The 16,641-nt window shown below is 35.2% G+C and overlaps 1 long non-coding RNA gene across 1 annotated transcript in view; it reads right to left on the bottom strand.

Moving 5' to 3' along the window:
- The window catches only part of LOC147653102 (uncharacterized), an 88,200-nt gene that overhangs the window by 52,002 nt on the left and 19,557 nt on the right, over positions 1-16,641 (bottom strand). The window contains exons 2-3 of the long non-coding RNA XR_015286710.1: positions 9,558-9,674; positions 9,377-9,471 (exon numbers count right to left, since the gene is read on the bottom strand). This is a non-coding gene — a long non-coding RNA (uncharacterized LOC147653102). The remainder of the gene's footprint in view (positions 1-9,376; positions 9,472-9,557; positions 9,675-16,641) is intronic.

The following is a 16,641-nucleotide window of genomic DNA, read 5'->3' as shown; positions in this document are numbered from 1 at the left end:
AAACAAAGCTTTCAGTGAGTTATGCTCCTCTAACTCTAATTATGAAATTTAGCACTGTAATTAGCTAAAACAGGTCTAGTTACATCACAAATTTTTAAAACTCTCTTGGTAGAAGCAATTCTCTAGAGAGTCCTTCTATTACTAATTTTAGGGAAAAAATCTTCAAAGAAAATCACTTTAAATACTCAAGTAGTTTTTATGACCACTTCAAATGACATTCAAATAAATCTGGCCAAGACACTGGAAAGGATTTAAACCATGACAGATGTTTGCACAGCAAATTAAGACCAACCAGCCTATAGATAATGCAATCTGAAGTTTATTTTTTAAATTTCTCTTTCCAGTTTCTAATGAATTTAGAGTTGCAGCCTGAAAACTTATGCCAAATCAGCTGCTTGGTTAAATATACAGATATAAGTAATCTTTCTTTTTAATTTTATTCAAAAGTTCCACAGACCCAGGCCTGTGAAATACGTGTAGAAACTGCTCAGGCATGAACATCAACATTTAATTAACATTGCATGTTTAAAAAGCTCCAACAAGGTTTAAGACCCTATCAGAGGAATAGACAAGTGAGGCATTGAAGGTCAGAATCGCACAAATGAAATCTGTCAATGCTTGGGATTTATGCCAAAGTGCCATTTATAATAAACCCAGGAGCATTGCTTACCTGCAAACGCCACCAACACCAGGCAGCCTATTGATCGTGGTGCTGCTTAAACCAAGCAGCAGTCACTGAATGAGATTCTAAAATCTTGTTTGTCCCAAACTTTTCACACTAACCTCCTTTTTTACTTTTAGTTTAAGAATAGGATGAACAAGCTGAAACTGCAAGTCTTTTTCTGTCATTGTTGCTTCTAAAAGAAATTTGAGCTGGCCGTTTCTACTTGTAAGACACACGGAGGAGGAAGCAATGGTCATACACACATTTTCTAGTTTCTTAATGACCACTCATACAGCAGTAGAAATATATAGTCTGGAGCCCTTAATGAGCACCTCTACAGGAAGTTACAGACATAAATGAGATGCCTTCCTCTTAACACAAAGCTATAAGCTCAGTGAGAAAAAATACTTCCTTACATCCTATTTAAAAATGACCCATTTGGCAGTCAAGAGAAGGAGCTAAATAAAGGATTAGTTAAATGAGGATTAATTTTACTATTTGCCTTCCCTGTTTCTCTCAGTATCTTAAATTCCACCATCACTTTGACCTTCACATCCCTTAAGAATTTGTCCTTTTTCATCAGCAACAAGCCCAGCAGGGCACCCTTCCCAGCCCTGACTCACTCAGGGATGTGTCCCTGGCTCTGTCCCATAGGGCTGAATGGCCGAGGGGCTCGGGAGAGCTGATTGTTATTCAGGAACACTCTCCTCTGAGCACATTCTGATGTGCAAAAAGGCTATCAAGTGTGGCAGAAGACCAACCCAGATGAGTCAAAAGCTCAAGTAAGTTACTGGAAGATCATATTTTTTACATGCCATCAAGTATAAAGTAAATTGGCTTTCAGTAAAGGAAACCTTTAAAAATGTGTTCACTGCTCTGAAACCACAGCAAAATTAATAACTGTAAGGATTAGATTTCCAGTGAAATAAAGAGAAATGTCTGCCTATATGAAAAGAAAGTCTTCATGAAGTATAAGAGCTCAGGAACGACAAATGAGCCTGACTGCTGCAAACCAAAAGGCTAAAAAGCAGAAGACAATCAACATATAATCAGTACAATGCAAATAAGAACAAAAAAAAAAATTGTACTTAAGTATAAATATATAATTTTTGAATGAATAGATAAAAAATAAAATACCCTGGCTTATTGTTATTTACTAAATTACATTGTATTGCCTGGACCTGGCCCACCTTGAGGCTTAAAGTCACACCATTTTCCAGTTAAATGATTGAAATACATCCCTTATATTTCAGGGCAGAATAAGTAACAGAGAAACAGGAAGGAATAACTTAATTTGTCATAGAATTTCTTGGCCATGTTTGTGGCCTATCTACAAAGCACTGCTAAACTATATAATAGCTGCCAGCCAAAATTATTGTATAAATAACACTTACATGCTTGTAGTGAAACTTATTCATAGAGCTGTTTGTTAGGGCATTTCTTTGCTAGTAATACCATAATTACAATATAAACTACATTGTAGTTTAATCGTATTCCCTTCCAAAGGTCTTCAAGCAGGTTTTCCCCCAATTTTCTAACTCATGCATCTCCACCCTCAATCTCAGTGTTCTCACCCCAGTCTCAGTGTTCTCCACAAACAAATAGCAATTGGTAAGCTAATAATTCTCTAATACTACGAAGTTTATTTCACTAACAGCATTGTGGTAATGCTGAAACCACTGAGAACAGTAACTCCAGTTATTAGCTAAGAGGGCTTTGAGGATTTACAACTACAGTGGTTCTCCAGCAGGGAAGCAGCTTGTGATTCCAGACAGCATTATCTCACTTTAGAAACAAAACTTTTTTTAAAATGTCATCTTATTTAATCCAGTCAGATTACTCATTTTAATTCTTATTCAGAGCTGCTTCTTAAGTCATACACAACACATTGAGCAGAGCACAATCTCTCCCAGAGATGCAGTGGTGATTGTCATAGAAAAGTCAGCACTGACTAATAATTTAGCTTCAAACTATATGGATCAGAATGCACAAAGATGTCAAGAGTAACAAAAATTCAGGTTATCATTGTCCACACCAAGCAGTCAGACCTCAGCACGGCAAACCCGCTCAATGGACCACTCATTTGCTTTGCCCAATTACACTTTCTGCACACATCTGCATTGTGGATTTCCAGCTGTCAAACACATCCAGCTGTGGCCCCTTCAACAGATGTTATGGAAGCTAGGGCAGCAGAAACAGTTCATTTTATAGTAAGGTATATAAAAAATGTACAAATTTTATGTTCATATATTGTCATTTTGTTCCCGTATATGTTTGTGTCACACTTTCCCCTCCCTGAGCTGCAGCCTAAATTTCTGGTTTCCAACATGAATTCATTTAATAGTAGTCATGGGCTGGAAATAGGTGAATAAAATGGACTTGATAGAACACATCTACCTTGACCCCATCACAAAGATCTGTACAAATACTTCCCTTCCCTCCATTACGAGCTTTACAGCTCCATGTTCAAATCTACAGATATATTTGAAATTCAGTGGCCTGTAGACAGAGTGTGCCTTTAAGCATCAGAAAACAACTAGTTCTGTAAATACAATATATATCTGAAATTTCACTCACTAATTCTAAATCCATCAAAATGATTCACAGCAAGTTTTAGGTGATTTAAAACAAATCTTTTACATTGACTACAGGGACAACATTCCCAGTTACATGCTGGGAATAAGAGTGGCTATCAAAGAATATCATCTTTCTATTATTTTTGGGGAAAAAAATCAAAAACCCTTTGCTACCAGTAACAGAACGTGTACCCCAGATCAGCACATTTTTATAATTTAATCATTTTAGCATTGAAGTCAGCCCCATTTCAGAAAAACAACTCAGTTATATTTTTTTTCATTATGCATAAATGACTTCAGGATCCTGAAAATAACAGCTAGTGTCTTCCTCACTTTAGATTCCCTTTTATAGATCTGTAGCATCTCTATTTCCAGTATTTCCATTTCTGAACCCACAGGCTTACAGATTTCTTTCTTAACATGTCACCTTTTCCTTGTAAGAAAAAAAAAAAAAAAAAGAAGAGGAAAAGAAAGAAAACCAAAAATAATGTCCTTGCTTATACAATTCCTCCTCCTTCACAATTTAAAGAAACTTAAGATGATCATTATTGTAAAGGAAGCATGAGAGTTAAACTGAATTTTTGGAGTAAAAGGGTGACAGCACCATCAAGTGGTTCTATAAGGCACTGTTTATTACTAGTTTAATGCATGGTGAAACAAGAAATATTGTTGTTCAGCTATGTACAAAATGTTCTCTTCAAAATTAGTTTTAATTGTGACAGATTAGATCCTGTAGAAATATAATTTATTTTGAAGTCTATAATAAGGATAAACATATTGAATTTTTTATACGGTTAATTCTGTGGAATTACTTACATTTGATTACAATACTAATAGGGGAAGAGCACAATATTATTATTAATGGAAGAGAACCATTCCCATTGCAGGAAAAGTACATTCTAACCACACTGGTGGGTGTCTCCAAGAGTTGGAGAGCCCTGATTTCCAGCACCTCCTCTATTAACAGGGAAAATGTTGGGCAGAGAGCATCCTCACATCAGTTAGAGCTAACTGCTCTGGCAGCTATAAACGTGAAATGAACACCAGCCTGAATCCCACCCAGAGGGGCATCAGCTTTGAAAAAAGAGAAGTCATTAGCATGTCTAAAGGAATGAGATTAAATTACTAACAATAAACTGTAAAAGTATACGGCCCTGCTATGGAGATTAAAACATGCACATTGCCATTTTAGTATGAAATTTGTCTATAGACTCACAATATCTGAACTATCTGCTTTTCTCTTCTAGGGGCAGTGCTTGAAAAGTAAATGAGCTTTATACAGAACAAAAGTAGTGCATTTAGAAACATATCTTAAATACATTAAACATATCTAATACCATAGTATTTGTTTCCACAAGGTAAAAAGCCTTCTATGCTTTGCAAATCTAAATTAAAAAAAATAAAAACATACAGGGAAAAAAGCATTCATTCTCTCATTTTATTCATATCCTGTTTTTTTGTATATGTACCCTATTACAGACCTTACATGACTGAAAAAAGAATTGGAAATTATAAGCAATTTCAAATATCACAGCTGACTGCACTGAAGAACAAGGATTTTTCTGATTAAAAACTGAAATGCTGAACATTAGCAGTCATGTCTACTTTTAAAACACTAGTCACACTATGAATTCTTAAGGAAATTTATTTATTTGAATCCCCCACTAATTCAAATGAGCATGTTTCCTAATAAAAATATTCCCTTGCCATGTAAATATGTCATCCAGTCAGATAACAGGCATTTCTAGCCATATTCTAATACCTACAGAAGAATGCCCAGCACATTCTCACTCTACATTTCCTCTACTTACAATGTAATTGAAAAATATATTTTAAAAGACATTTTTAACAGAAAGGGACAATCATTTGTATACTTGAGTTTATGTGTATAATTGAGTGACTTAGACAGAAATCTGTTCTTGCTACTCCCTAGGATGCCATATATACACACATATTTATATATTTACACTCTCTTATTTAACATTTAACCATACAAAAAATCCTAGATACCTCACAATCTCTAGATTGAGCAGTCCAAAGCCTCGATGATATTTTTCTAGGCATGATGCAGAAACTGAGAGCAGTTTCAGCGTTAAGAAAGAAACAGGTTACATCAATTAGATCATGTGATTTCTCAGTTACAGTTTTGCACATAATGATAACTCCATTAAAGTTAAATTTTACGGTGTAGTAACTCAATTCTTGAAAGTAAAAGAAAAAGATTATATTGTTAAAAAGATCTGCTTGAGGTAAGACAGTAGTTTGATCTCTTCTTTTTAAATGGCATAGAGTAAATCATATTTTTGCATATGAAATAATGTTCTTAACAAGTAAAATGTCATCCAATTTAAATGCATCAAATCAGAACACAAAATTTATGATTATTTTTTAAAGTAATGACATCAACTTCTTTCTAAAGTCATTAAGGTTCTTTCCACCCCCTCCTTAAAGACAGATATGATGTAATATGAAAATGTGAAGAACTAGTGATAGCTCCCTGCAAATAATATTCATGAATTGGTAGAGTGGTAGAGTGAGTATGTATGCATCTGGATTAAGAGAACATGCAACATCAGCTTCCAAAAGGACAAACGTGACAAAAAAACAGGAAATTGGTTCAGCGATACTTTTAGTGACAAAATGGTTAATTAGTGCACTCATTTCTGCAAAATTCTATTTGATCTAAAATGTTCAAGATAGTCCACTGGAAATCTCTTTTAAATACACACACATTACTTGGTTGTAACTATGATGTTCTAAGCATTTCTACTCTATATAAATGTAATTTTACTATTCACCTTCATTTTAAATTGCCAAGAAGAAGTCATAAAGAATATCTTGCTCTGCTCAATGACACTAGCAGTGAAATACTAGTGATAAAGCTACATTGATACAGTACCAATACAATGATGCCACAGTGAAATAAATTTGACCATAATAAAGTGTAATGACCATAATAAGTGTAAATACTGAAATTCAGTATTTAAATATCTGAAAAAATATTTATGTGAGTTATGACCAACAGAAATGTAACAGTAATAAATTGCATTTCTAGTTATTAAAGCTACTCAGCTTTAAAGATGGTGCATCTCAGTACACTTTTGTAAACTCAAAAATGTAAGAAGTGTGGTTTTAGATATATACATCTTTAAAATCTTCAGTAAAAACAATATAAATTGACTGCTATTTAACTTACTAACCTGTACAATATTCAGGTAAAGTTTCCTATCTGTAATGGAATTAAAAATCTTTCTAAAAATACTGACAAAGACTGAAGAATATATTGATGCACTTTTAATAACTGTAAATCATCCAGCTCTTTATGCCAAGAGGCATTGACAATACCAACTTCAAGGTCATTGTCAACTTGGTAAGTCATTAGCAAATAAAATATGGTTTAATTGGAGCAAACTCAGCAAGGAGCTGCATTATTTTAAGTGAACCCTGCAATATAACTTGAAGAAGAATTACTAATCGCCACTCCCGTTGACAATGAAATGGATGAAGAAGGTGCTTTGTAACTTTTTTCCCTGACTTTCCCGTAATTAAATATGGAAATGGATTCTGTGAAGAATTAGAAGTCCCTGAGTGCATTAATTCAGGCACTAATGGACTGCCTTCCAGTGCTACAGCACACAGGTAGTTCCCAGCATGTTGCCAGCATTAGCCGATGTATCAGTGTCAGACTCCAGCAGTACCTTTTAGTTTCAATACCCAACCTTGTAAAGTAGATTTAGGCTGATTATACATGCTGTTTTAAAAGGATGTATTTTTCACATTCTCAAATACTACCAGGAACTTTAAGTTTATTGATGAAACAGCCAGAGTAAGACCTGAGATCCCATTGCCTGAAGATGTGTGCGGATATATTACCGATATACAGTGATCATGTAGCCTTTACAGCCACCTCAGTAACCTCTAGCATAGCAATTGTCTATTAACACTGGTTTGGGTGTTAATACTTCTTTTAATAAAACACCAGTCAAAATAACCTCATTTGCATGTTGTTCGTCTTCCCCAGCACAGTAAATCATAAACTCCTAACACAATCATGCCATCGAAGGTTATAACGCTCAAACTAAGGCAGGGCCTCTCAGCACAGACCTTTTAATGCTGCTGCTTTGTTCACACGCTCTACTTTCTCACATTATGCCACAGAATTATTCAATCCCTCCAGCTCTTTTTCCAAACCATATTTTATGGGCAAGCATAGCCCATAGCCTTAGATCTGCAGAGCTCCCTGGTCCCAGCCTGATACATCAGTCCTACCACATTTTCAAAGCAACTGCCAATCTCATCAAAGCACAGTAATGTTCCCATAAGAGCAACTGAAAATGAACAGCTGTTTTGCTGGGGCTTTTTTAAACAAATTCTGTGATATTTATGGAGTGCATATGTCGTGTCGCAAATATTTTGCCTATTTAAAAATAGGATTTTAGTTTTACTGTTTTTTAAGTGAAGGCTTTGCAGATATTTCTCTGTACCAGAGGGCTTAGCCCAGAAACACAATGCAAATTCTTTGCTCTTCCTTGGCATTGCATGTGGGCACCAATCCACTAAAGCACTTCTGTGTGTTCATGGCTTAAAGCATGTGAGCCAGTCCTAGTGCCATCAAACACAACAGCTAACTCTGTATTTAACTATTAACATCTAAGTGCTTTGCTGGACTTAGGCCTGCATTTGTTTGACAGTAAAAATGTGCTTTGGGAATTCATGACTTATCAAAAATATATATTCACAGTAAGAAAAAAAGCAGCAGCTTCGGAACTCTTAGGTAGATTAAGACTCTGAAGCCACAATGATGGAGCCCTGGCCTAGAAATAATGCTTATGTAAAATAAAAATAAAGTTTCAACCCAAAGTTAGATACTGTCACTTCTACAGGGACAAAACTGCCAAAACTGCTGTTAAAAGTGCTTTAAAAACATTCAGAATAGTTTATGATCCACTTACAAGCTTATTTATTGCATCTGCTTTTCATGTTGTTTCTTGTTATCCTATTATATTTTAACTCCGAAAATTCCTTAAATTATTAAAGTTTACTTACTACTTTTATTTAAGCAAGTTTATGGTAAACAAAAATATAAAACAGGGTGCTTTGCTTACAAGAAAACACTGACAAAACCCTCAGAAATCAGAACTGGCTTCAGACTATTTGAAAGCTCTTTCTCTCCTTAGGATCCTAACACTTTAGTTCTGTGTGTTCTGACACACTTGATTGCTATTATTGCTCATAAACGTTTTCACAGAAAGTGTTACCTGAGCCCATTGATTCTGTAAGACTTTTTAAGAAAAACATACATCTTCAGCATGTTTTCTACTTATAAATATAACCTTGCAAACAAGTCCTTGAAAATAATGAAAAATTATCTAATTCTAAGAGAAGATGACAAGACTCAGGCATGATTAGCTCTACCCACAGTAGAATCAGAAACATATCAAGAAAAATAAAAAAAATTATTAAAACCAACAGATACAGAACAAAAGGTTGAACATATGAATAGACTATATTGAATCTTTTAAATGTTTTCCCTTCTACCCTTAGTTATTCCTCTTTAAGGTAAAATCTTAAACTAGACCAGCATTTCTATCTGAAATCTGACTGAAACAGGGCAATGAATCTGAAGTGCCAAGAAATTATAAAATACAGAAACAAAGAAACTGATCAAGAAACACAGACACATCCAAACTAAGCTGCAATGTTTCTGTAACTTACTCATAAGAAAAAACAGTAGCAGAGAAAAGGCAATGACTGGTGAGATAGTCTACAGTAAGGACTTAGAAAAGAAGTGATCCACTCAAACATTTTGGTCTGATTATAAGTCAATTCCATAAATAGAAACTAATAATTAGAGTCTTGAAAGGTGACCATCTTTTCCCATGAAGGTGTTCATTATTTCCCTAGAGAGACAGAAACAGACCTCCTCTTTGTCCTCAAAACTCTTTCTCAAAAAAAAATTTAAAAATCAAGATATAAATATTGTAGGTAAACTAAAAATCTTTAAAAAGCTTTACTATTTTTTTATCCTTTTATGTAGGATAACTATCTCAGAAGTACCCAAACATCCTTAAATACCATCATTCTCAAAAATAAATCAACTGAAAGCTGCCATGGTGAAAAATCAAGATGAAGATACCTTACAGTCTCTAGGAACACAGATCCAACAGAAGTTTCCCACTCTTCTTACAGATTTTTTCAACTGCACGGTACCAGTGTTGGGCAGTGTTTCTTCTATAACAATAATATAATATTTACAAAATAATTTGCATTCATACAGAACTCCCCACCAAAAAGTTCTGAATTTATTGTGTACTTACATACGCCAGAAAACAGAAGAAAATAATCCAGTTCTTAGATTTTTAACAGTGATGGAACGGTCAACGTTGGTGTTTTAATTCTTATGACAAGCTGTCTTTCAACATCTTCTGTTAAATCTAGATTTAAAAAAACCTTTTTGAATAAATTATGCAATAGAAACACAAATTTGCAATAAAAATTAAATTGTGCATTCTTTGAGTTCCCTTTATATTTTGTATCTCCTTTCCTAACGGATGAAGCATACAGGTGGATAAAACACTACCCGAAAGTGTCCTAACCTAGAGTTGGAAAGCTTACTGTAGATTGAAATTCTCACATTCCCAACCATATTTCCAGTATTCCATTGGTTTAACCCCGGGGTCACCTAAGTAGCACAGAGCCACTCACCGACTCCCCCAGCAGCAGGACAGGGGAGAGAACTGGAAAAGTGAGAAAACTCATGGGTTGAGATGAAGGCAGTTTAGTAGGGAGAGCAACATTCACGCACATGAGCAAAGCCAAACGTGAAATTCCCATGGGTAGGCAGGAGTTCAGCCATCCCTGGGAGAGCAGGCCCCCATCCCATGTAACAGGGACTTGGGAAGATGAATGCCACCAGCCCAAATGTCCCCAAGCTGCATTCCTCGAGCATGATGCCAATGGAGTGGGATATCCCTTTGGTCAGTTTGGGTCAGCTCTCCCAGCTGTGTCCCTTCCCAACTTCTCGTGTCCCCAGAGAGTGATAAGCGAGTCAGAAAAGGCCTTGGCACTGTGCAAGCTCTGCTCAGCCATAATGAGAATTTCTCTGATTATACATTTGATTGCTCACAGACTATTCATTTTGCCTATTCAGTGTTGGGAAAACACGATGCCTTGTATTTGGGCAACAGCATCTGCAGAAAACAATTCCTAACAAAAAAGTGGAATGCAGTTGTGACTTTGGTCTCCACGTGGCTCTGCTGCCCCCTAATGCACTTCTTGGAAGAGTAATTACAGGGAAAAAGAGTAACCAGAAAGAAGGAATTCATTATTCTCTCCTATATTTGGTTTAATTACGAACTATAATTCACTGTATGCAATTATTGCTACTCAAGCATCCCCTTAGTATTTATGACAATCTACAGATGACGTTGTTACTTCAGAATCATCTGTGATAAAGAACAGTGAACAGTAGCTGTTGAGGGCCTTCAAAGGGACCCTTAATCTGTAATTTGAGATGATGTGACAAAAGCACTAAAGAACAGGGTTTATTATTACACTACTGTAAAAATCTATCTTACAACAGAACTCGAGAGTTATAACCCAGAGTTTACAGATGCATCTGTCATGTCTCAGAATGGCTTTAAAGTAGAACTGTTAAACTGTGAAAGTCCTTTTATAATATGAGAATCTTTTTTTTTTTTGGTGTAGATTTGACAGCAGATTTACAGCATACCAGCTCTAAAAGTGATTTAACAACCTAAAAATTTTAAAACTTTGAAAATTCGCTTTTGCCACAGATTGATATAGACCTGCCAACTGCTCTAGTAGCAGGATTCACACAATCAAATCCAAATACATTTGAAAAAGACATTCATATATATCACTACCCTGACCTACACTGATACACTTTAAAGATGAAAATGTCAAGAATTATGAGGAGATAAAGGTTTTAAATAGGAAAGAAATCACTGATAGGTTTCTTTGCAAAATGTTTCAGATTTGGAACTTGTATTTTTAATACTAAAGTTTCCAAGCATTAGTGTGATGTCTGACACTTTTGAGACTAATAAAAATTAATACAAGATATTAACATCCTGAAAACACAAGAGCTATCACAGCTCGTTACTTTCTAAGTCATTACTTTCCTAAAAGGATCAAATTATGAAAAAAATTATTTAAATACTTTAAGAATGTCTATGATTCAACAGGTGTCACATATTGAAATCTTATATTACATGCTAGAACTTCAAGATTTTTCTGCAACAGCCCTTATGTAGCTTAGAAAGCAGCATCAAAAGTCAACATATTGCTTGACTTTATTACAGATATGAAACAAGACACTTCTTTTACATACATATTTTTTTAACCTATTACTCTCTTTCTTATGAAGGGATTAAAGGGAGGAGCTATTTATTCTTTTTCCATTGTAATTTAAGACTGAGGAGGATTCAGGAAAAAAAATACAATATCTTTATTCTCATCGTTGTTTCTCATACGTTATGACAGATTTTATCATTCTAGCACAAAATTTAATGCAAACAGCTTTATCACCTTTTCCCACTTAGGAATGTGGATAGCAGTCAGCTTGTCTTAGATGATTGCACAGTAAGAAAATACATGAAATACAACAATTGTAACATGGATTTTTTCATTGCCACTTAGCTCCATGCTTTAGAGCCTAATTCTTTCTGTAGTTGCATTGTTTTATGTATTTTGTAGCTGTGGGCACTGATATTACTTCAGAGTCATGTTATGCTCTTGTTCTATAATGTTCACCCTACATATTAAAGTTCCAAAAGCTGAATTTACAATTTTCTTCTTGTCAGAAGAACTTAATTATACATCTAAAGTGGGTTCCATTTCAAGTTATAAGTATCATTCTTCTTTGAGAGTAATAAGAACTACTGCCTGAGGCAAACAGTATCCCTGCTCAGCTCCCAGTAGCAAGAGATGCTGTTCCCATGCATTTATCCTTGCTAGCAGCAAGGGACAAAAAAAGAGTCAAAAAACCTCCATACCAAGCTTAGGAGTACTTAAGAAAGCATGAGGAAGATCAGACTTCTGCAGCATCCCTAAAGGTACTTAAAAGACATGTAGATATGGCACTTAGGGACATGGTTTAGTGGTGGACTTCACAGTGTGGATTCAGTGACATTAAAGGTCTTTTCCAACATAAATTATTCTGGTTTTCCAGTAACAGGACTGCAACTGCAGAACTTTGTGGCACAAGGATGAAGGAGAGCGAAGAAGTTAAAATTAATATCTTTCCACAGACTGCACATCCTGTTCTGATTTTTTTCACCTGATCCCCACTTCACAAGTCCCAGCCAAAATACCCACAGTCCATGTGGCACCAACCTGGAGCCCTCAGCCTTGAGATATCACAAAATTGCCATAGGCAGGTCAGGCTCCAAGGCAGGAGAGAAGAAAACATCACACAGCAGCCAGAATCCATTTTCAAAACAAGTAAACCTAATCTATCTAATGAATCCTTTTAAAAATGTCCTTTCAGATCGGCGATCATCCTTGATGTCCTTCTTTGTACATATTTAAATTTTAAAATACACTTTCTGCATGTGAGACTTGAGACTCCCTTACACAGTAAAGTCAGGATTTTTTTCTCATATTGTTTTCTATTTTGTTGACAATTACTAAACATTAATACATAGAACTTTAATTTCTTCAAACTCATTTGGTGACACCAAAGCCTTTCTCAACATGTTCATAGAATAGATTAATTAAATCAATATTACTTCTTGTTTCTGTTAGAAAAATCTTTTAAAAATGTGTGTCATGCACATCCTCATGTCTTCTCCTGTTATTAACCAAATTATAATAAATTGCATTCCTTAGTTACTCAAGTCGGTAGTTTTATAAGTGAGTTGCATTAAAACAATTAGGGTATAAGTTCTTTGTTATATTGTTAGTACTATTTTTTAAGAGGTATGTGTAAAATAAAGTGGTAAAAATCTGAGTACCTTGGGAAGGTCTCTCAGCATCACTTGCATTCACTTCTCTTTCAGAGACAAGGATTTAAGAAAAGTAATGCACAACTTTTTTAGAAATTCTTCTCTTGTCAGTTCATTGGGCTACAAGGACATTTTTAGCTACAGCAAAATCTGTAACTTCAGATAAGTAGCAAAAAAAATAATTTAGGAAATACGACAGCCATGAAAAACAACAAATGCAAAACTGATTTGTGATCATCAGATAACATTTGTCTTCAGGGGATACATTATAAGAGTCTTACTACAGCAAAATAAAAGAAGAAACTAAGGGAAACAGGGTACATGAGATAAATAATAATTGTAACAAATGGTGCCTTCCTACATTTTTTCCATTGTTGGCAAACTTACTTCAAAGAAGAGGATATCCTAATCAAATCTGTTATAAGAGTGCTGATGACTGTTGCCATCCTAAGTACAAGGTTTCAGACTTTTCATCTCCAGCTCTTCACAATTATTTACCCCTGAAGTTGCAAGGGAACTTAAACAGGTTAACATGGGATCACTATGATCACATACAGTACCTTAAGTAGAAAGCATTAGATCAAAAAACAAAATTTTGAGAGTAATTCTATGATTGAATCTGTTTCTCTGTGAATAAAGCAATGCCTAACTGCAAATTTATTTTCAGCAGAGGTTTTGTTGTGCTCATATTACTGTCTGGGGTAACAGTGAGAACTACTGTAGAAGTTTCAATTTAGTTGTTACTTTATTTCTCAACAGCAGTAAAAGTGAAAAATATCAAAAAAAGAATATATAGTTATGATTATCACTATTCAACAAGGCTCAAAAGAGGCTAAAGTATCACCTGGAACAATTATTTCTAATGGTTAGTAGTAGTAGTATTACTATTATTGTTGTGGATGATGATATTATTATTATTATTGTTATTATGTGTGCTGTTTCCATCTTTGTTTCCCAGAAAGTCTGAAGTGATAAATGCTGACCACGTTACATTTTCTGCTCCCACAAAATGCAGTGCTCTAGTCAAACATGCCCTCTTTCTGCTTGCACCCCAGCACCAGATGGATGAGCTCTTTCTTTGCACAAGGTCTGCCATTCAAATGCACAGATTATTTCCTAAAGACATTTGATATCACACCCTGGGAGATCTTTTCAAGCCATGGAGAAATATGGGAAGATGAACAAAGGAACACATTTTCTCCTTTGACACTAAATTTAAACTCAGAGGGATTTCATTCTCCATATAATTATTTTTCCTTACCATTAGGCTGGAGGGGGTTTTTTGTAAAAAAAAAAAAAGAAAGGCAACATACAAAGGTTAAAAAATATTCATTGCCCTTCATTGGTATGAAGAGGTAGAATTTCTTGCCAAAGTTTTCAACCACAGATTTGTAGAAAGGACTGAAAAAGCAGCACACAACCTCAGGAAAAGAACTGCACGGAGGTGGCTACAGATGGCGCATTTCCCCAGTTTTTCTCAGGGTACGTGGGTAAACTGAATTCTGCCCACTTCACCGTTGCAAATATGACACAGCAGAAAGCTTTGCCCTTTCCAGTGTTTTCAGGGAAAAAAAAAGAAAAAAGGATTTATAAATAGTATCTTTGGGCTACTGCAACTCCAAGAATAAACATATCCATACTGCACCCACATGAAGAAATCACGCTCCATCAACATCTGTTCCAGAATTACACACAGTAAGGATCACTCTAAAAAGCTGCTACAAATAGAAATTAATAATGAATCTCTTCCCATATATATATATTATTATTGTTGTATCTCTTATTATATATCTCTTCCCTTATAAGTGATATCCTTGCCCTTTAGGTGAAGTATCCATGATTTTTATTCGGGTTACATCTGTGAAATGCCAATGGAGCTCTGACACGAAAGATGCATCAGACGTGGATCAGCGTTCAGCCAGTGACCTGCCTCTGACCCAGGACAGCCAGCAGCCCCTGTGCATTCAGGGTATGGAAACCTCTGCTTCTCTAATCATTTCTGGAGAAGGCTTTGTGCAACAGAAACTGCAGACTTCTGCTCCTCTCTTTTCCTGGTATCACCCTCATTTGAGGTGGATGTAGCCATATGTATCCACCTGAGGCTGGAAAGAAACTCCTGTGATATAAATATTTCATAAAGACTGTAAGCCAATAAAAATAGAAGCGTTTTTTGTCTCCACTGAAAATTATACAGTTCACACAGACATCTCCATAGAAAACAAATTTCATGGCATGAAACTAACAGATGTAAAGTTTGCCAAAATAGAAAAATAAAGAAATAAAAAATAGTTGTATTTTGGCTGGTTTACATGAGAAGTCCCAGGCTTCCAATTCAGTATCAGAGACAGAGCCATTAGATATGAAGGAAAGTTTCCTAGTTAAGATTTTTTAATGAAACTTGTAGAAATAAAGTCATGTAAATAAATAATTTTAAAATAACAATTTAAAAAATAAAGCACTGAATATATTTTAAAGAGGTGCCCAAGCAGTGTGAAAAGGTGCTTTAGTAATGCTGTACTACTATTTCTGATGCACATAAGATCATGTAGAGTCTGAATTTAATATACTCTGAATTGCACTAGACAAAGATTCTGGTTAAAGACAATGTAGCAGTGAGAGATGAGTACATTTACACGTAAAGTTTTAAAAAAAAAGGGGAGGAGGGAAACAGGAAAAAAGGCTCATTACACAAAGAACAGTTATCAGTGAAGCTGAAGAGCCTCATATCACCATGAGAATAAATTCTAAATATTTTAAGATGATGCAGATGAAATAGTCCAGATTTCTAATCCTGGACCAGATATTGTTGGCGGTTTTTTGTTTTGTTTTGGGGTTTTTCTTTTGTTGGGAATATTCCCAAGAGATGATTCTCCTTACCCTAGCATTTCTTCCTACATCCTGCTGCAAATTCGGCATCTGTTTCATTTTTCAAGCTTGTCATGTGAAAATATCTAGCCATAGCTTTCCACCAGAATTCTTTCTGCTGCTCAGTCCTCACTCTGCTCACTTTACCTTCTTCCAATCTGCTGCGAGGTTTTGTTGATTCATTTTCTTTTCCCATTGCAGCTGAAACTAATGTTACCTATTGGGTTACTGAATGGGTAAATTGCATAAATAGTGTTTTTCTGGAGAAAATGAGATGCTGGTCTGGTTGAGGACAAGTTTGGTATAGACACGTACTTGTTCCAACTGTTTTCCCTAGTTCCAATACTGTATTTTAATTTTTCATGCATGTTTTCTATTTATCGTTATTTATATATATATATATATATATACTTCAGTTCTATCCTAAACATCAAGCTCAGGATTAAATTCTCTGTGCAATTAAGTACTGTTCATGCACATGAAAAATACAAATGGAGAAATGCCAGTTCCATCACCAGAACAATTTTTAAAATTAGCAAGTTGCTTTGATGAGTGCAGACCCAGATTT

This window comes from Cyanistes caeruleus, chromosome 5 (genome assembly GCF_971803275.1).
Source record: "Cyanistes caeruleus chromosome 5, bCyaCae1.hap1.1, whole genome shotgun sequence".
Taxonomy (NCBI): domain Eukaryota; kingdom Metazoa; phylum Chordata; class Aves; order Passeriformes; family Paridae; genus Cyanistes; species Cyanistes caeruleus.
Note: the sequence above shows the minus strand (reverse complement) of the source record. Positions and strands in the feature narration are given on the sequence as shown.